Here is a 23110-nt window from a genome sequence, read left to right on the forward strand (position 1 = left end):
AGCGCAGCAGCAATGATGTAAGCGTGCCGAAGCCCGTTTGTGGTGTGAGCGCGGACCGTCGGGGGAGATGGGAGGGGGGACAAGCGTGCTTTGGCCCGGTTCGAGGCAGCTGTACCTAGTGTGACTACGGCCTTAGTCTCTTTATTAATCCGGGGTCACCACAGCGGAATAAACCGCCAACTTATCCAGCTCGTTTTTACGCAGCGGATGCCCTTCCAGCCGCAACCCATCTCTGGGAAACCTCCACACACACACTACGGACAATTTAGCCTACCCAATTCACCTGTACTGCATGTCGTTGGACTGTGGGGGAAACCGGAGCACCCGGAGGAAAAAAAAATCTTTTTAAAATTATTTATGTTTGGGTTGGAGTGAAGTCTATAATTGTAAGTCAATTACTTTACTTTTACCTTAGATTTATTCAGAAATTTTAATACTGATGATTTTACATCTGCAGATGTTGTCATGCTTCAATTTTTTAAATTAAATTAATTAATCTTTTATAGTTGTCTCAACTTGCATCAGTCAAACTGACTCAAAATGTAAAATTAAACTTTTAATTAATGAAAAAAAAAATGAGTTGAAACCTGAAAGGACAAGATCTGGCATATAAGTGGCTGAAATGAGTTTCTCTCGTGGGGTGGCAAGGTGCACCCTTATAGACAGGGTGAGAAGCCCTGTCACATGGGAGAAGCTTGGAGTAGAGTCGCTGCTCCTCCACATCGAGAGAAGTCAGTTGAGGTGGCTCGGGCATCTGTTTCGGATGCCTCCAGGAGGTGTTCCAGGCATGTTTCTCCGGGAAGAGGCCTCGGGGAAGACCCAGGACACGCTGGAGGGACTATGGGTGTACTCACACAATGCTATCTGAACCGTGCCCAGGCCCGTTCAAAGGATTGTTTGAGAAGTGTGAGTGCTCTGAATCTGGCTCAGGCACGGTACAGTTGGCCGGCCCTGGCCTGGTTGGAAGAGGTGTCCAAAGCGCGGTTCACTTGGGCTCAGGCATGCGTTATTGCAAAATGTGCCTGAGCCCAAAACTGAAGATGAGAAGTAACTTTAAAGGACGGTTTGATATGGACTAATAACCATTCTGACAGATCAATGAACACAAACTGTCATAGATTATTAAAGACTCAAACCCCTCACTGCACATCAGCTGCACCTTCAGTAAACCTCTTAATACCTGCAGCACGAGGATTTTATGATCGTTTATGAGCGTCAAAAATGGCTGATCTGTTCTGCAATATATTTGACTGCGTGTCACTGCATCTCAAATGACTTAAACTAAATAACTAAAGAAATATCCACTGTATTGAGCGAAAGAGCTTACTGAACAGCACATCATCGATGACCTAAGCGTGCCTAGGCCTGATTGTAATGTGGGTGCGGGCCGTCAGGGGAAACGGGAGGTGGGACAAGTGTACTTTGATAAGCAGATGAAAATGATGATGATGATGATGATGAGTTGAAACCCGATTAAATTAAGTTAAAGTAACATTAAAGCTTTTTTTAGCGATAGCTTTTTGTCATATTATTTTTTACAGTGTGAATTATAGTGAGAATATTGTGACTCTGGGGGTGCTCATTTCAAGTTCATATGATTCTTTACGGTCTTAATCTAAAGTCTATGACTGAATTGGGTTAAATTTCTCAATGGTAACCTTAATAAACACAGTTTACAGCTACATGATTAAGTGCTTGTCTCTTTAAATGATAATGAGCTGCTGGTTACCCCACCCATCTCTGAAGCTGGTAGCAATCTATATTTGAGGTAGCAAAAGCTCCACACCATATTGTGCTTAGCCAAGCATCGCGTTACAGTGTCCTCCTCCCTGACTTACATGACAGAGAATTAGTTTCCACGTTATAATGTGAAATCAGAAATCTGAGATGGCACTAAAGCATGTTGGGCGCTTATAATCATTCCATTTGATCGTATATACACTCACTTTATTAGGTACACCTGTCCAACTGCTCCTTAACGCAATATTTTAATCAGCCAATCTAATGTCAGCAACTCAGTTTATGTAGCCATGTAGACATGGTCAAGAAGATCTGCTACAATACAAACCTAAAACACGAATCATCTCTGTACTTAAATGGCCTCCACAGTCACCAGAATTCAATCCAATAGAGCACAATGAGAGATTTGCATCATGGCTGTGGAGTCGACAAATCTGCAGCAACTGTGTGATCCAATCAAGTCAATATGGAAAAAAATCTCTGAGGAGTATTTCCAGTACCTTGTTGAATCTATGCCACGAAGCATTAGGGCAGTTCTGAAGTCAAAAGGGGGTCTAACCCAGTATTACTAAAGTGTACCTAATAAAGTGGCCGGTGAGTGTAATTTATAACTGCTTGACCTTGCAGCCCGACGAACATCTCTAATGTTATATACAAAAAGTGACACTGCTGGATTTAAATACTCAGCTGTGCAGTCTGTACTCGGTAGTATTATAGCCACAACACTACAGTAGCCAATTTTCCATCCTAAAATGTAGCAAATCTTTTCAAAGTTCACAAAAAAAACGATTACAAACAGTAATACAAAGTAATACAACGTTTAATATTTGGCAAAAGTGTTTCCATCTCCTATTATTTGCATAAACCCTTTTTCACACAAGTTCAAGCCACCTCAAAAAGTTTAAAACTTTATCAATTCATTATTAATTACATTTTTACAAGTTTCAGGTTTTTATTGATAATTTGCCACTTTTATCACTTGTTTCTCGAACAATATTCAAAATTGTGTATTAACAAACTCAGCTACTAACAAACATGAGAGGATGAGTATCTGAATCTAAACACAAGTGATCTAAAGTTAGTGTTTGTTAGCTATAACCAAAATAAACAAATAAAAAATAATCAACCCAGGCTCATTCTGAAAACTTACCCCTATATATATTTCCTGAGAGCACAAAATACGTCTCAGGAGGTAGGTTTTTGGCAGTTTTTGTTTTCGCTAATTCACCAGACAGCTGTGTAGGCTTTTGCGCATTTCAAATTTCTCTCGTGAGTGCCATTTGTGTCTGCACATCTCGCATAAATCCAAGAAAGGCACCTGTCGACTGACTGACTGACAAACCGATCCCCTAACCCTCCTCCTTTCCTAAACCCAACCAATAGGGTTTTAAAAAGCACCAACTGAACAGCACCCACCCACTTTCCTAAACCCAACCAACAGTGTTTTCAAAACAATCCTGTAAAAGAAAAGCAGCATAATTTTGGAGCTATACATTCCTCTGGCTACTTAATTCGGGATCTCCATAAATGTATATAGGGCTACATTTTCAGAATGTGCCTATGTTGCAAATTATTGTATATATTTAAAAAATAAAGTTAATGAAGAGGCCAGGCCCTGATCATATTAGCAAAAGAATGTTGAGAGATTGTGCGGATCAGCTTTTAGAAACACCCCCCCCCCTTTTTTTCTTTTTTTTTTAGAAATAAATAAAACTTTTAAAAGATATCCTTTGGAAAAATATAGTGCTATTGTGGAAAAAGAAATACTATTTCTTTTAATGATCATAGGCCTGTTAGTTAGAAAAGATATATAGACTCGTATTATAGTTTTGAACGGGGAAAATCGTAACGGTCAATATAGTCCGCCTATAGGAGCCAGATTAGCGTTTCTCTAGGGTCAAAGGTTGTACCCAATGACTGTAAAAAATATGGAAGACGCGACAGCCCTTTTTCCCATTGAACGCCTTGAGGGCAAAACGTCTGCTTGACGGGCACAAACTGTCACAAAAGACTGCTGAAATTGGAGCCTTGGCATGCGCAGAAGGACTGTCTGATGTAGCCAGAGGAGGAGCCGCGAAAATAAGCGGAGCCGAGCTTCCAACCAAACGCTTTAAGTAAAATCAACCACGCCCCCCGAACTTCTCAGCATGCGTTTGCTGTCATATCAACACAAATGGATGTAATAACGTTAACAAATATGAGGGTTTTATATATTCAATCTTAGCGAATAAACAGTGTTCCACCACGATCATGTATGTCAGAAACTACAGTTTACTGCTGAACTCATTTTGTCATGGTAAAATAACACAGAAATCGAATAGTAACATTTCAGTCTTCTGCCGAAGCTCAGACGCGCTACTTTGAGAAACTGTCAATCACAACTGTCAATCACTATGACACGCCCAGCATTAAATTACTGCTAAAAACAAACTGTTTACAAAAATGAAGATCTGCACCTATTTCAGCACAATAACCAGTGCCTTAATCGACCAGAACCATCTTTCGGGACATTTTATTGCAAGTGTAATAATTTTTTTTATTTGGGCTCAAGTCTTCTTCATTAACACGGAGGAGGCGGGCTTTATGACTTGTACTGCAGCCAGCCCCCAGGGGGCGATCTAACGGCCGAGACCTTCGCTCAAACGCAGGCTTGCGGCACACTTGGTTGTACCAGACGTGTGCTTTTACGACAGTCTGGTGGTCAACAAATGCACTGGAATCTCAGCAAATACTTGCTTCACGAACATAAAAATATATCAACATAAAGCATGAAATATGTACTTTTAAATTAACAAAGTGCACTTGAAAACATAATTTTTTTGTTTTTGTAATCTGTATGAAACAAACGCTACTGTATATATACTGCATACAGTATAAATACTCAAACTATACCCTTAATCTTGAAAACAAAGTGTTGCTGTCATTTCTAGAGGACATTCGCCATCAAGACCAAGTTGTGGATTACTTCAGAAGGCCAGCACAATCTGACAAACATTATCCAGAGGATGACAATTTGTAGAACGGCAATACTGTAAATGAGGTTGGTGTCGTGATTTCATTCCTTTTGCTCATTAATGTGCACATTAGCGCGGGCAACCTGAAAATATGCTAATCTTGTTTGACTCAAATGTTTAGAAATGAAACTTTATGGCACAGCGGTTGCTTAATTTTATTGATGATTCCAATTATGTAATGTAATTGTAGGTTTTGCAAACAGTTTTGGAGAATTTGATGTTTCGAAATTCAGATAGAATGCCCAAGCATACTGCCCGAAAGGTATTTCAAAGATGGCTTCCGAGTGGAAAAGGAGTGGAAGGTGACACGTTTGGAAAGTGAAGATAACTGAGGATGTCCAATCTAGTTCAACTGGTTTTACTATTAGATCCAAAATAGTAAACGTTAATAGGCTGGTGTCCAATGCATTGTCTTCTACTGGTACCAAACAGAGTTGTGTTTTGTCCCCTCATTTGTTTTAATTTTGATACTGATGATTGTCTCGATCTGCACATCAGTGTTTTTCTCAGTGTTGGGATATGTGTGTTTCTGTGACTTGTTCTTCCTTGTTCTTCCAAACCACACATCCATGATAGGTAGTGACCTGAAGGATAAGAAGAACAATGGTTAACATTAACTGAATGCATAATAGAAAACCCAATAGAAATTATAAAGATGAATCTGTTCAAAATAAGGATTCAAAAAAAGGGGGATTCAGAGTCATGTGTGATTCATTTTGGATTCATTAAAGAACCTTTCAATAAACTGAACGAGTTAATGAGTTAACTCTTAAATCAACCACAATGTCAATAATCTGAAGAGTTTTTCCACTTTAACATTTTTTAAAGAATGTATTGTAAGTGCTAATGGTAAAGCAAAATACTTTAATGTAGCAATACCTGTGTGTTTAGGTGCACTTTGCAAACCAAAGTCACTTTTAAATTATGAGATTTGAATGTAAAACATGTAAATAATGTTCTTGGTTCACATCAGGACAACAAAGCTATCAAAGTTGACTGTATACTTGTCATTTGCTGTAGTACTGTTTTTTTTTTTACTATTACGTTTTAAGATATGATCTTGGAGGCATTTATGTGATAAAATGACTCTTTTTACATTTATTGTACTGGATTTGATTTTATGAGATTTGTGGTCAAACATCTTTGATTGTTGACGCCGTACTGGTTGTCTTCATCTTCTACTAAATGCCCTCATTGAGGTGATTGGATCTGTTGGCCAGTGAAGGCAGTGGAGGATAGACTGGTGAGGATTGAAGAGGCGTTTGGCATTTGGGGCGTCTGGAGACTCCAGCAATCTGAACTGATCCCTGCTCAGATCTGTCAGTGGAGAACAAGAGGATGTTCACTAAGAAGTCCTGAGAAAGTCATCCTGAATTCATTTAGAATGCTGGATTAGAAATGTCTGATCAATGACTGACATCCATACTTACTTTTATTTTGTTTGTTTTTATTTTTTTAGAAATGTTTTAATATGAATGTGTAATAAAATGTAATATTTAAAAATCATCTTTTATATTTATTTATTTTGTAAAATGTAATTTCTTTATCTAATTTACTGATGTACTGTACTGTCTCTCATAGTCCCTTAATACAGTAAGCAGAAATTAATAAATGCATTTTTAAGTAATTCTGTTTCTTTAACTTGTAATAATAATAATAATAATAATAATAATAATAATAATAATAATAATAATGATAAATCTCAATTTAAACATACTTTTTTCTTGTATTTTTTTATTTTTAAATTTTACAAGTTTTTAACTTTTTTTTGTTTTGTTTAATTGACTTTATATTGAATATTTTAAATATTTAATTTATTTTTACTTTCCACAAACTTAGATTAGTTTCAAAGATTGAGCCCTTCCAAATGGAAAGCACTGTAAGACACCAAACAACCCTGTGCAGAATCATGGAGGCCTGAAGTGCCAGTTATATCTTTTTTAATCCTCTATTCCAAAGGGCTGTTCAAAATCGCCAGTTTTGAGCTCTTCAGGTAAGAATGACACTTCAATATTGGCAGCCATGATAGATTTCACTCCAAAGAGTGTATTTATTTGGAACACACGTCAACAATCTAAAATAAATAAAGTAATCCTACCTCAAGCTCCTTCCCTTCCACTACCTCAATAGTCTCAAACTCAATTCCTAAAGGGCCACAACTTTGCACAATTTAGCTCCACCAGCTCCAACTCATGCCTGTTTAATAGTTAGTAGGCTTGAACAACTTGATTAGATCAAATTGATTGGATCTTCGCATTTGATTAGGGTTGGAGCAAAAACTCTGCAGAGCTGCGGCCCTCCAGGAATTGAGTTTGAGACCTATGCACTACATGAACAAAATTGTCACTGTTGAGTACATAAAGTGTCCAACATCCCACACTTTTTATTTTATCGGGAAAATAAGTACATCATCCGAGAATTTAGAGTGCACTCTTTTAGTATTCTTTTGAAAATGTTTTGTGTGAATGCACTACTTTCACTATTTATACTTAAAATGGCACAGAATGCATAAGTATGGAATTTAGGACACAACTCTTGGCAACCACCCTCAACAACCTTTAAATCAAAACAATGATTTGTTCAACACAAACTTAATCTCGCATGAATTTGTACAATATAATTTGTACCTTTTAGTATGATTCGCTCATACCCCAATCCTCTTGGGTTTAGGATTGGCATTTTGTCCATTTTAAATTCATATGTATTATATCATAACATATATCATATCATATCATATCGTATCATATCATATATCATATCATCATGTCATATTTATTCCAACTTTCAGATGAGACGTTAAACTGAGGTCCTGACTCTCAGTCATTAAAAATCCTATGCCACTTCTTGTAAAGAGTAACCCCCGTATCCTGGCCAAATTCCCTCTATCGGCCCTCAACGATCATGGCCTCCCAATCATTCCCATCCACCAAATTGGCTCTATCACTGTCTCCCCAATCCACCAATGGCTGGTGTGTAATGAGCGTAGTGGCACTGTTGTCCTGTGGCTGCTGTTGTATAATTCAAGTGGATGCTGCTGTCACCGACTCGGTCCCAGTCACTCCCCTCGCTGGCCAGCAGAGGCCACCACCTCGGGACTTCTAAGCATTACATCATCCACTTACACTGATCTAGCACACCTGAACTGAATCCCGTTAATGACCCACGTACCCGTTTATAAGCCGCACTCAAACACTCAGTCTTTGCGAAGTCTTGTTCAGCCCCCGGCCAGCATTACTGAGCGTTATATCCTGCCTGATCTCCTGTGTATTACTCCAGCCCGTTTCTGACTCTGCTTTGCCTTCTGCCTGCCCACGACCCAAGCCTGTTACACGGACTCTGATACTCGCACTCTGCCCTTGACCCAAGCCTGATACACGGACTCTGAATCACGCCGCCTGCCTCTGACCCATGCCTGGTAAATCACTCTGTGTCTGTCAGCAGCCAGCCTTAAGACCTTTATTACTATTGTTGTTGTGTGTTCGCACCTTGGTGCGTGTGGATTGTTTGAGTGAAAGTGTGACTAATAAATACTGCATAATGGATCCCTCCGTGTCAGTCTCCCCGTTACAGCTGCACACTGGTGGTGGAGTGTAAAGACCCTCCTTTCATGATTGCGAAGCACTTTAGTTGTATGGCCAAACACGATAAATGTGCTATAAAATACATATTGCATTACAATACATTAGATATGGATTAAATCTTATGAATTTGTGCAAATTATAGTCGCTTTTCTGACAATATATTTGTTTGACCGTATACTATTCCATTTCCATGCAATAAACAACCCTGTGCAGAATCATGGAGGCCTGAAGTGCCAGTTATATCTTTTTTAATCCTCTATTCCAAAGGGCTGTTCAAAATCGCCAGTTTTGAGCTCTTCAGGTAAGAATGACACTTCAATATTGGCAGCCATGATAGATTTCACTCCAAAGAGTGTATTTATTTGGAACACACGTCAACAATCTAAAATAAATAAAGTAATTCTACCTCAAGCTCCTTCCCTTCCACTACTTCAATAGTCTCAAACTCAATTCCTAAAGGGCCACAACTTTGCACTATTTAGCTCCACCAGCTCCAACTCATGCCTGTTTAATAGTTAGTAGGCTTGAACAACTTGATTAGATCAAATTGATTGGATCTTCGCATTTGATTAGGGTTGGAGCAAAAACTCTGCAGAGCTGCGGCCCTCCAGGAATTGAGTTTGAGACCTATGCACTACATGAACAAAATTGTCACTGTTGAGTACATAAAGTGTCCAACATCCCACACTTTTTATTTTATCGTCCAAATAAGTACATCATCCGAGAATTTAGAGTGCACTCTTTTAGTATTCTTTTGAAAATGTTTTGTGTGAATGCACTACTTTCACTATTTATAATTAAAATGGCACAGAATGCATAAGTATGGAATTTAGGACACAACTCTTGGCAACCACCCTCAACAACCTTTAAATCAAAACAATGATTTGTTCAACACAATCTCAATCTCGTATGAATTTGTACAATATAATTTGTACCTTTTAGTATGATTCGCTCATACCCCAATCCTCTTGGGTTTAAGATTGGCATTTTGTCCATTTTAAATTCATATGTATTCATATCATAACATGACATATCATATCATATCATGTCATATCGTATCATATCATATCATATATCATATCATCATGTCATATGTATTCCAACTTTCAGATGAGACTGTAAGAGGCTAAACTATCATATGCATTTGTTTATATGACAAAACATGCTTTTTGACTCAAGAAGGTCCATACTGACTACAAAGGCAGATACTGATAAGATCAGGGCCTGTTGTGTGGACTTTGGGGGTTTTATGGTGTGGTCACATGTTGATTGGTCAGTTTGAATGTCTTGAACGGCTTTAGTCACATGGTCAAGAAATATACAAAATAGTTAGTAAACTCGAGCTCTGTCTCTTTTCCTGCCCTCTCTTTTCCTAGCCTGCTTCTCTCCTGCTCTGCTCCTCTCCTCCTCTGGAGTCTATCTTCTCTAACTCTACTGCAACAGACTTTTGGGCCTGCTCTCCTTGTCTCTCTCTCCTTCCCCCCGTGTCTCTCCTTCTACCTCTGGTAACTTTAATTTTACATTTAAGCTGGGTACAATTTATACCATATGTTTTATCATTTCATATTTTATCATTTTATACAGTTATTTTGTAATTAATTCAGTTGTAACCATAGAGAATTATTGTCATTAAATCCTTTCATTTTCAAGTATTTGTGAATTTAACATCAACACTTAATTGTTCTATATAGCAATATAATACAATCACATAATATCAACGCTCTCCCACATTTATAGCTATTAATACTGCCCTTATTTCCGTTTTTGGTATAAGATTGCAGAAGAATGGTTTGACTAAATGTGCTATAAAATACATATTGCATTACAATACATTAGATATGGATTAAATCTTATGAATTTGTGCAAATTATAGTCGCTTTTCTGACAATATATTTGTTTGACCGTATACTATTCCATTTCCATGCAATAATAACACACCAGAAATCCCTTTTCTTGGAAACAACCAGAGAACATTAGCCAAAAGTACAGTAATAACAATTTGTGGGAAAAATATAGCTGGATCATGTCATCTCACTCTGCTGCTTGCAGTTATTTTGTCATTCCTCATACTGAAAGATCTCAATGGCAACTAATCAGGCTCAAAAATGATCAGTGCAATTATGACAAGAAGGCGTTCTTGTTTCTTTTGAAGGGACCTCCATTCTTTCATGGAAATGGGACTCTAGTACAGGGGATTAGTAGGAATAAGGTGAATGTTGGACTTCCCCGACACACCCTGAACCTAAAACACACAAACTGACATGCAGGATGCCTCAAAAAGCTCTTTACACATCTGTCAAACTCCTCCATCTACAAACAGCTTGTCAGTTCCCTATTTAACACTGGGATTTTTGCAGATATGACATTGATGTTTACTTCTTTGGATTGATGTATCTGTATGCTAAAGCTAGCACCTGCTGTCTGTGTTATTAATGATTAAGAGTTAGCTCAAATTAAAGTCTTTCTGGATTTAGTTTAGTGATGTTTAGCGCACAAGCTTTCAATATGATTTCATGACATCTTTATGAGGAAAGGGCAAATGCAAACATGACAGTTCACTCCTTAAAAAAATTACCTCATTTATACTCTCTCACGTGGTTTTAAACTGCTATGAGTTTCTTTCTTCTGTTGAACACAAAAGAAGATCATTTGAAAAATCCTTGTTGTTTACAGTTATCAAGTCCCATAGTAGGAAAAAAAATGTAAATGGAAGTCGATGGGTCCCAGCAACCAGCATTTTTAAAAATATCTCCTTTTGTGTTTAAGAGAAGAAAGAAACTCAAATTGTTTTGGACAAGTAAAGGATGAGTAAATAAGTAAATGATGACAAATTTCATTTTTGGGTATAGCATATACATAGACTGGGTATAATGTATACATAGTACACTATGTAGGCCTAATCATACATTTGCAAGAAGAAAATACTGGGTCATAAGCATCAGTGACATGCACATTATAGGCCTGAGATGTACTATGCTTTTGGTCACACAACTTGCCATGGTGATTTTAGGAAATATCTATGAACGGAATCATTGTTATTATTTAAACCTTTGTAAATTCTTTGCCATATGACAATTTAAGAGTATTTCTGCACTGTAAAACCCAAAAGGTTAAGGTAACAAACCATTTGAGGAAACTGATTGCAACAAACCATTTAGGTTCAAAAACTAATCCTAATGTGTACTGTCAACTTAATCCATTTGAGTAAATGAAGCAATTTGAGCACATCGAAACCCAATAAATGAAGAGAACTCAAACCAATTAAGAACACTAATTGCTATATATAAAAACCATTTGAGTTAAAAGATGAATTTATATGAGTACTGTCAACTTACTCAATTTAAGTTGCAGTAATAAAGTATTTAATTAACTCATTACCTTCAACACTGGGTTCAAAGCTCCTTTCAAATTAGTAGAATTCACTTCAATTTTAAGTTAACTACACTCATTTCATTTAATAAAGATGACTTGTGTTTTACAGTGAGTATAGTGATGTATACTCTTTTTCAAATGATAAAATAACTGTTTATAAAATAGAAAATCTCCTGCTCATGATAGCTCAATTTAGTTGATTAAAAGTACAATAAAATAGTAACACTGAGGAACAGTATTACAATATTATTACAGTTTAAAATAACAAATGTTTGGTACTTTCTGTCTTTACTCTAACAAATCATTTTTACAATGATTTTTGTTTAACTCAAAAAAAAAAACTGATTAATGGAATTTTTAACTTATTTTTCCCCTCAAATTTCTAAATAGTCAGTCTTTCGTTTTCACACACATTCACATTACCCCTCATTCTCAGACAGGGCTTATTCTGCTTGTACAATTCAACAAGACATGGGTTGCTAATTACTAATATTTAATATTTATAATTAATTACATTTATTGCTTTTCTTATTGGAAAATTGGTGATTGAAATTCCTTTTCCAGCCAATTTGAATGTTATCAATTAATTGAATGGGCATTATTAGTGGTTACCAGCTGATAGATATAGGCCAGTAGGGGCTTTCTGTAGGCTTCAGTAGGCTGTTAACATCCATCCTCATGGTTAATCACCTATTGATCACACATGGCTATGGCTGAAATTTTATAAGAATTTTCTATATTAGTTATTAAAGTTCCCAATGATTGTATTTTATTAACGTCTACCCCTACCCCAACCCTAAACCCAATTGTCACAGTTATGTAAAAACAGATCTGAATCTGGAGTCTTCTCTATTAGTATAGCTGATTAACCACGTGGATGGATGATAACAGCCTTCTGAGCCTATCAAAAGGCGCAGAAGGACCCTACTGGCCCATATCTATCAGTTGATAAGCACTGATAATGCCCATTCAACTGAGTAATGGAACACAGGCTCATTCTGAAAATGTATCCCTATTTACATTTCTGGAGAAGGTCAAATACGTCCCAGGAACTACGTTTTTGTAGTTTTTTTGCAGTCAGAGGCCGCTGTGTGCACTTTTTCAGATCTCAAATTTCTCTTGCGGGTGCCATTTGGGTTGGGACAATGTTATTTGATAGAAATGCATTATCAATACTATGCTACTATACTATTTCCAGATGAGCTTTGTAAAAAATCGTATATAGACCACTTTATATTTTGTTGGAATATGTGCTCTATTATTCTATGGGTGTGTATACATATGCGAGTGAACACACCAGGCTCTCTGCGAGTGTTTTCTTAGGGCTAAAGACCCAGTTTATATTCACAGAAGAAGGGGAAGGCAGGTTGTCTCCGTCAGTTTCTCTGCACCGTCTGTAGTTCCTCTGTTTTGCACAGAAGAACTGGACCAATTAAATGCACATGCTTAGAGACCCCCATAGGCCCCAATATGTTTTCATAAATGGTTACACAGGATATCAGAAGTGAGAAACCCACGTTATTTTTATTGTTTCTGCTGCATATTTCTTCTTCAAGACACTGTAGCTCCTTCTGCAAAATGTCTCATTATTATGTAAATCACATCTCCTCAAAGGCCAGTTTTGGTTAACATATAATTTGACAGAGCATACAAAATATAGTATAGAATATAAAAAATATATATAGTAAAGAATGACTGTAAGGTAAATGATTTAACATCCCTTTAGGCAAAGCATACACAACACACTAATAGAGAATCAAGGATAACTCTAATGAGAAATGGAATTAATTATATTTTCTTTAATTTGTACTTTAATGCTCATGTTCTATCAGATGTCCATGCGTATACATCATCTAATGAAAGCATAGGTGTGCTTAAAGTACAGGTAGAGAGGGCTAAATTAAACCTATTGGTCAATAGGGTTACAAGCTAATCTTTAAAAACTGACTGTAGTTCTCACTGCATTGTGTTTGACTGACATTGCTATAAATTTTTGCAGATTTACTTGCATTTGATGCTTGAAAAGTGTTAATTTTAGGCCTTGTTCGTAACTATCAAGTGGCATGGAATATCATTCCATTGCTATGCTAATGACACCCAACTTTATTTTAGGACTAACTCATGTACTTTAGCTGCCCTGTCATCTTCCACCTTGACCATCTGTTTGGAGTTTTAAAAACCAGAAGTGGATGTGTCCAAATTTCTGCACTAAAACAGCTCAAAGACTGACGGCATTTTAATAGGCACCCCACACCAGTTCCAGACAGCAGTACTTTCTCTGGTCAAAGTATTCCACTCTCAGATCCAGTTACAAACGTTTTTAGTGTTTTAATGAATTCTCATCTGGTCTTTGAGGCTCAAGTTAATTATCTGTACAAGATTTCATTTTTCCATCATGTGAATATCGCTAGACTTACCTGGACTATTGAATTGCTGGACAACGGTGGTGGAAAGAGTACTGAAAAGTCATACTCAAGTAAAAGTACCATTACTTGCCCAAAAATTTTGCATAAAAAAGTATCTGTTGTAAATATTACTCAAAGTATGAGTAAAAAGTATCCCTTTTAAAAGTACTCAAGAGTGGTGAGTATAATGCCGTGAAAGGCTAGTGTTTTTTTTTGCAATTTGTGCTGGTGTGTGTAAACGTAACATTCTGTTGTGCATTAAGTTATTGTTTAAGACTATTTGACAATTTTTAGACTGTCTAAACTGTTTCTGGGTCATTGTGTTTAAATATTTTGTCCTTGTACACTTTAAATACTTTCAAACAGTTTGCTGCATTTTAATAGAGCCCGTGTCTTGTTGTTCAGTGATGCAAGTGATTACTTTCCATGTGCGATATGATTGGACAGGAATTGCAGGACTGATTTTTCTACTCAGCCAATTGTCATAGACAAGAAAAAATAAAGTAGTGACTGCAGGTGTAAGGAAAGTAGTGGAAAGAAAGTACCGATACTGGACTAAAAATGTCCTCAGGGGAAAGTAAAAGAACACATTTTTAAAACTACTTAACAAATTACAATTCTTGAGAAAAACTACTTAATTACAGTAATCTGATACTTTACACCACTGCTGGACAATTGATTGACTATTATAAAGCTGGAATTTTGCTAAACTATTTTAATGTTCTTCTCATTAGGATCCCTGGCAAAAAGTCTACAGAAATTGTAGAATATTCAGAACCGTGCTGCCAGGATCCTGTTGAGGGTATGCAAATATGACCACATCACTTTTAAAACCATTGACTTCCTGAATTCTTCAGGAATAATTATAGAATATCCCTACCAACCTATCATTAACTTCCATAGCAGGAAATATATATATATATATATATATATATATATATATATATATATATATATATATATATATATATATATATATATATATATATATATATATATATATATATATATATATAAATGTTTCTTTCGTGTTAGAAGAAAGAACCTCAAACAGGTTTTTGACAAGTGAAGGGTGAGTAAATGATGACAGGGTCAATCTGTGCTTTTTAAAACACTATTGGTTGGGTTTAAGGAAAGGGGAGGCTTGGTGAGTCCATCGGTCAATCAGTCATTCAGTCAGTCCAACAGCAGCCTCGGGTGAATTTACGAGAAAACAGCAGTTGAGAATGGCACTCACGAGAGTAGCTCGAGATTTCAAAAAACATACACAGCTGCCTCTCTTGCATTTGCGAAAACAAAAACTGCAAAAAAAAAAAAAAAAAAAAAACGTAGCTCCTGAGGAGTATTTGGCACTGTCCATAAATGTATATAAAGGTACATTTTCAGAATGAGCCTGGGTACGGCTCATTTTGGGTGCCTTTCAAATTTTTTTTGTTCATATTTATTATCTGGTACTTTTTTAATACAAACTTGGACTTACTAAAACCAAGACAATCATCACTATCAGCACCATTGAATTTGCAACACCAAACTCGATAAACTTAAATAGTCATATTTATGGTTAATATGGTTGGTTCACATGACTAAGAAGCTTTTCTTACGACTGCAAGAAAAAGACAGCTGTAACAGCAGCATTGTAGTTATTAGAAGAGGTACAGACATTCCTCTCTTTGGTAGCCGAGAAGCGAATTCATTAGAGCACAACTATAGAGGCAGTATTAAACAGTAGTATCAAACAGTAGGTAGTACCAAAAAGTAGTGAAAGTGTAAACCAACCCAAGCAAATCCGTACATACTCTAAGTGAGCCGAGTTACTCAGCCAGAACCATACTGTACCACACCAAACTGCATTGTGGAAAAGTGTCTTTAATGTAATGCATAAGTACTGACTGAATGAACCCATGCTGTGTAGCTTTTGAGTGAACAGGTAAGCTAGCGAAACAAAAGTATGTGGTATATCGAATACAAATCTGTGTGTTTTTGTACAATGGCTCATTCTAAAAATGAATACATTTCTGGAGATTGTGAATTAGGTAGCCAGAAGTTCGTATGGCTGCATTTGATTTTTTAAATGAAATTTACGGGGGGCTGTATGATGCCGTTCCTTTTCGCGCTTACCAGCTGACAGCTTACCTCCATATGAACAGCTTTCCCACTGTTACCAGTTTGTCCAGTTAGCTCACCATGTACATCGGTGGACTTGAGATGCAGAGAGGAGATGATGGGGTTTGAGTCCAGTGAAGAATGGTGTTCCCGAGAGTAATTTGAGATCTCAAAAAGCATACAGTGGCCTTTTGTGGATTTGGGAAAACAAAAACTGCAAAAAACGTAGCTCCTGGGATATATTTGGCGGTCTCCAGAAATGTATATAGAGGTACATTTCCAGAATGAGCCTGGATATCACTCATTTTTAAGTGCTTTTTAACTGCCTTTCATACCTAGTATCTGGTAATTTTTAAATACAAACTTGGATGAAGTTCCAAGTGAGCTGTCCTTTTACCAAAACCAAGATAATCATCACTATCAGCACCATTGAACTTGCCACACAAGTATGTGATATAATGAATACAAATCTGTTTGTTCTTGTACAGTGCAGTGACATTTAAATACCTTGTTTTTGGTGAGCTTTCTCAATATATTCCATTACGTGTTTAGTCATTTGATTAAGAGTACACTGTCTTTTGTAACAGTTTGAATGCATTTGACCACATGGGTTTATACACAGAAAACAACCCAGTCAAATAGAAGTGGTTCAAATATAATTTATATCAATATTTAGCATCATCCAATTGTGTTAGAATTGATTAAACCCACCTAAAGGTTTTATTCTGTTTATTCTGTCATTTATTCTGCCTCTACTTGTTCCAAAACTGTTTGAGTTCATGCTGCAATAAATCTTTTAGAATATCTTATTTTGTGTTAAACAGAAGAGAGAAGTTTATTAAAGTTTGTCACCATTTGAGTGATTAATTGGTAAGGAATTTTTCCTTTTTTGGAGGTGAACTGTCCATTCTATGGAATATTAGAGCCTATTCTTGGCTTTATTTCTAATTTGAATGTGTATAACACCACACCAAATCATACAAATCCTCATAAAGAGCTTCTCATTCTTGGTTTTGTTGTTTTTGAATTTCCTTTCAAAGACAATTTCCTTTCAAATGTATTAAAACACACCATGTTAAGTTACTGATTGACTCGGCTTTGAAGTCTGATCTGTACAATATTGTCACTAAAAAGCACAAATTATTCTGAAATCAACCTGTGTAGCAGAAAACGTTACACTTTAATGAATCTCTGCCGATATGTGGCTCTTGTTTAATATGATACGCAAGACTTAGGGAGACATTTAGCTAGCAAGTGAGCACAGTGATTGAAAACTTCATATAAAAGATCACAGCTAAATCTTAACCAGTGAAGCAAACATAATAGCCCTAAAATAAAATCAGTCACCGTGACACAAGCATGTCCATGTCCCGGAGTGACCGGTAACCAATAACTCTCCTGGTGCTTTGAAATGAAACAATAACAGTGTTTGTCAAGACTATTACAGTTAATAGAAAAGTGCTGATAGAGCTAACAGAAAATCTTGAACTATGAGGGAAATACCCATCATCCGTCTATAATGCCCTGTCAAAACAACACACTGAGTAAGGACTATAATACAGAAAACCCACAAGTGGTTGTTGCTAAAGAGCTTTTAAGCCTTTAAAAAGTACTGGTGTTGTTAACTCCATCGCTTAGATTAACAAAGGCTTATGCTATGATTACAGACGTAAACGGGCACAGTCTAGACAGATGTGCAGGAAAAACACATTATTTATTTTCTCTCAAAATGGTAGGTTCACTTTTTCACTTTTTTCCAGAAGTTAGTGAAGAATCCAACCCAGGCTCATTCTGAAAATGTTCCTCTATATACATTTCTGGAGACCATCAAACACGTCCCAGAAGTTAAATTGTTCCTAGTTTTTGTTTTCGCGAATCCACGAGAGGCTGCTGTGTACGCTTTCTGAGATCTCAAATTTCTCTTGCGAGTGCCATTCGCGCATGTTGATCTCTTATAAATCCACCAAAGGCCGCGTTTGACTGACTGTTTGACTGACTAAATGACTGAACGATCAGCTGACCCACCCAACCACTTCCCTAAACCCAACCAACAAATTTAAAATGTAATCCAGAAAAAGAAAAGCCCTCTTCTGATTTTAACCACTTTTACCTCATTCTCTCCCTGTTATTTACTTGTTTATTTGCTTTTTTTTTTTGCTTTTTTTTGTCTTACCTGCTCTCTGGAACAGTTCTCCGGACTTGAAACCCGTCGTCATGGTCATCTCCTCTCTGCATCTCAAGTCCACAGATGTACATGGTGAGCTAACTGGAAAAACTGTCAGAAAGCTGTCCATTCAGAGGTAAGCAATCAGATGGTACACGCGAAAAGGATCGGCGTCATCCCGCCCCATAGCGTTCATTTAAAAAATATAATGCAGCCATACATACTTCTGGCTACATAATTCAAGATCTCCAGAAATGTATAAAGGGCTACGTTTTCAGAATGAGCCTATGTTGGAAGAATCTAGAGAACATTTTCAAAGTCCTGCACATACTGCCACTGACAACCACCTAATTGAGCAGCCAGCCACTTGCAAAATGCATGAGATACATGAATACAAGATACATGAATACCTACAGTTTAACCCCAGTTTAGGAGTTTACAGAAATGTTAGCCCAAATATCATCGCAACACGGATAAAGCAATCACTTGAAAGTAAAAAACACTGAAATAATAAAATGTCAACCCAGAGCCCTGACCTAAACCTTATTGAAAATCACTAAACAAACACTACAGTCAGTGAACTGTGGAAGAGACTAAAGAAGAGCTGATTAACATCACAGCAGAGATGATGTCCTCAGAGAAACTAGTGACTAATGACATGTTTGTAATTTAAATGTAGAGATGCAATTCAAGTTTGTTTCTACAGCATATTTCATAATAATTATCATTCCAAAGCAGCTTTAATAAAATAAATTATTACCACATTACAGTCAAAATCAGAAAAGTTTTGCATATGGGTGGACAGTATATAAACATAACCTGCAGTTATACAGTATACAGTGTCCTTTCAAAAAGGTGATGTCTATTATATGTTCAATTAAGTGTACAGTATTTGTGTTTTAAGTGTTTGTGTTGTGCTCAAAATGCTCAGAGGGTAAACCTCATCTCTTCAATCCTAGTAGTGGAAATAGAGTGAAAAGAAAAAGAACTACACTCAAAGGATGTTTGCCTTTTGTTTAAACTACTGATTTAAAATAAGCTGAAATAATACAATCGTAGATTTTTTAGGGGGGCGGGGGGTTATGGGGGGGGGGGGGGTGACAACCTAACTGTTTTATGTACAGTTACTAACTTTTATGTAGTTACTAACTTCCTTAATGTTCCTAAATAACTTCCTAAATGTTGTCCCAACACAAATCGATTGTGTGGGACCCAGCATTTTTAAAGTGTAGCGTAGCTGCTGTTCATAATTTACTTGAACAATAGATATTAAGGTCAATGAGAGAAATATAAAAGTTTTGTTAATATCACTATCACAGTATATAAAACTTGCTGGTTCATCAGTATTCTTAGATGCATTTACACCTGAAAAACCTGTCCTGAGGTGCTTAAAAGAGATCAAGAAATCTAGGGTCACTCCCATAAACATACAAAAGACCACTAGTATAGACTACCCATGCTTGACAGCTCTTTGTCATTATGTTTAAATGGGAAAACCTCTTAGAAATCCACAGGATAGATGCAAGAGATTAGGCAGATTTGTTCTAATGATTTACCTATGCCATTGCACATCCTTCAAGCTAGAAAAGACAACAAATGCAAAGTTGTGTCCCATGTTCAGTCAGGTTGTAGGTAAGAACCAGTTCCTCAAAGTGAGATTCAGTGTTCAGACATGTGTTATTAGCGTTCCTGTGTCATTCCTTCCTCAAACCCATTTAAGAAGCTCTATAATTATCGCTTGTCCAGATTTGAAAGCCTCTGCTAATGACACATTGTGATGCAAATCGTACCCTAGTGAATAATGGGTTTTTTAAGTGATTATGGTCAAGAGAGGGACAGACCAGCTAAATATTTTTTTACTCTCCTATTAAATTACAGATTCTGTGGTGAAATTCTGTGTGAGGCTTTTTAATGAAGAATATTTGTGAATGTTTGCTTCAACTTTGACAAGTTGTTCTGACTTATTTGAGGTTTTGTGTTACTGATATCAACAATTCAGTTTCGCTAATGCCACATGGGCTGTCAAAAAATGTAATTGTTGATATAAAGATTAGATTTTTAGTGGCAGAAATTCAACTTTTATTTTTCTAATTATTAGAAATATAATTTTTGATATTAATAAATTTTCACCAAAAGCACAAATTCTTAATATCAAAAATGCAGTTGTAACTAGCTGAAATGTTAATTCTTGATATCTGTAAATGTATTTCACTATATTAAATTTGGTAATTTTGATATCAGCCAGGAGAGTAATTTCAGATAATTTGACTTTATTACTTGTAACAACATATTAATATATATATATATATATATATATATATATATATATATATATATATATATATATATATATATATATATATATATATATATATATATATATAATTTATTTATTTATTTATTTTTTTTTTATTCCTGATATGCAATGCTGGAATTTTCAACTAAGAAATCTTTTTTTTTTTTTTTCTACAGTAAGCTTTATTCCTGATATCAAGAATTTAATTTTTACGGATATCAAGAAATATTTAGATCTAAACTGCTTGCCACACTGTAAAAATATACGCCATTGCTCCCCAGTACAAGTAAATAAAAAGCTTATCTAGATTAAATCTTAACAAGTAATGTTTTGGTGCCTGAAAGTTATAGGATGAAGGTTAGAGATAAAGTTAAACTGCAAAAGGGGACTGGATGTCCATTGTCAGATATTCTTTCAGTCATTGGAAAGTTAAGACTACATCAAACGACCAAATCAAATCAGCCCCAAAAAACACTTTCTAGATTTCAGAGGCTTATTTAACAGCGTGAGGTGAACCAGTGAACCGTACTAAGAGATCGGCAATGACATGAAAGAATCCAGTATTGAATTTTTTTTAGGAAAAGCCTAAATAATTCGCCGTGGGCAAATAGCGCCTTCTAGCGTTTAAATAATACTTTTCTGCAGTTGTATTTGTCCCTTAAAGGGATAGTTCACCAAAAAATGAAAATTATCTCATCATGTACCCACTTCTTACTTGAGTTTCTTATATCTTAAAAAGAAGATGGAACATGCTGGTAACTGGCACCAATTCATACAAAAAAAAAATACTTTAAAAGTAGTATTCATTCGAATATTTTCTTTTCAGCTTAGTTCCTTTAATAATCTGGGGTCCACCAACTTATCCAGCATATGTTTTATGCAGCGGATGCTCTTCCATCTGCAACCCATCAGTGGGAAACACCCATGTTCCTATTCGCACATGCACTGGCGTCAAATTTAGCTTTCCCATTTCACCTGTACCGCATGTCTTTGGACTTGTGGGGGAAACTGGAGCACCCGGAGCAAACCCACGCAAATACGAGGAGAACAAGCAAGCTTCACTCAGAAATGGCAACTGACCCATCTGAGGCTCGAACCAGTGACCTTCTTGCTGTAAGGCAACAGCGATAATCACTGTGCCAACATGCTGCCCATAAAAGTTGCAATGAATGGATAAATTGCAAAAGGGCATGGAATTCATTGATTCATTTATTTTCTTTCGTCTCAGTCTCTTTTTTGTCAGTGGTCTCTACAGTGGAATGAACCACCAGCTATTCTACCCTTCCAGCCTCAACCCAGTATTGGGAAAACACAGAATTAAAAAAAATAAAAAAAGTTGAGGATGAACTGCAATCAAGTTAAATTTTTGATAATTAAAATTATATGCATTAATAAAAATTTAAACAAAGAATCAGATTTTTTTTACAAAAACCTTCTAAAGGTTTGATAGAAAGTAAAGCTTTTTCAAGTGATTTTGTTCCATGAGAGACTTTGGAGAATTAGAATTTGTAAAAGTTAGAGGCATGATTCTTTTCCTTATTATTGTATGTTTTTAAAAAAGTATTTTCTGTTCACGAATACTGCATTTAATTGAAGTTAAATAAATAAATAAAAATAAAATAAAATCATGAATGTTATTTCAGTTTGCAGTGTTGCTGGGTATGTATATCTACAAGCAGCCCAGCTACAAGTTTTGCTACATTTTTCAGTAGCTTGACATTTTCAGCTTATAATACAATGTAGCTTTTCTGGTAACTCAGCTACTTAAGATACATTGTAGCCTCAGTAGTTACTTTTTCCAGCAAATAATGAAGTAGCTTGACAACAACTAAATTCCATTTTGTGAACCTGCAATAGCCTGAAGCAGCACAGTGTTGTAAATCACGCATCTCATGTTTGTTTGTTTATTTGTTTATTTATTCATTGATTTATTTATTTATTTGTTATTGTTATTTTGTAAGTAATATTTTTCAGTAACAATAGTTTAAATTTAATCCATAAAGTATTACAATAGTTGCCAAATTATTTAAAGAAAGAAGAACATGTGAGGCATTCAATAAAATATCTTACCAAAATGGAGTCACTTATACTCTAAAAATTTTTTTTATGTTTTGTATATATATTCTTGGCATATAAAAGCTAATTTTTTTTTGTAATTGTTAGCTTACTCCAGAATTCTGTGGCATACAATAGACTAATCTGCTGCTTAATAAACATTTCTGACTGTTTTTAAAACATTTAATAGCAAGTCATTTAATAATGAAATGATCATGTGACATGACAGCGGTATGCTAAAAATTTATTTTGTATCACAGAAATACATACAATTTTTAAATGTACCCAAATATAAAACACAAACTAGTAATTCACTTTCCTATTACTAATTACTTCGATCAAATAATACAATTAATATTAAAATTCCATTAATACTTTTA

This window comes from Danio rerio, chromosome 10 (genome assembly GCF_049306965.1).
Source record: "Danio rerio strain Tuebingen ecotype United States chromosome 10, GRCz12tu, whole genome shotgun sequence".
NCBI classification, from domain to species: domain Eukaryota; kingdom Metazoa; phylum Chordata; class Actinopteri; order Cypriniformes; family Danionidae; genus Danio; species Danio rerio.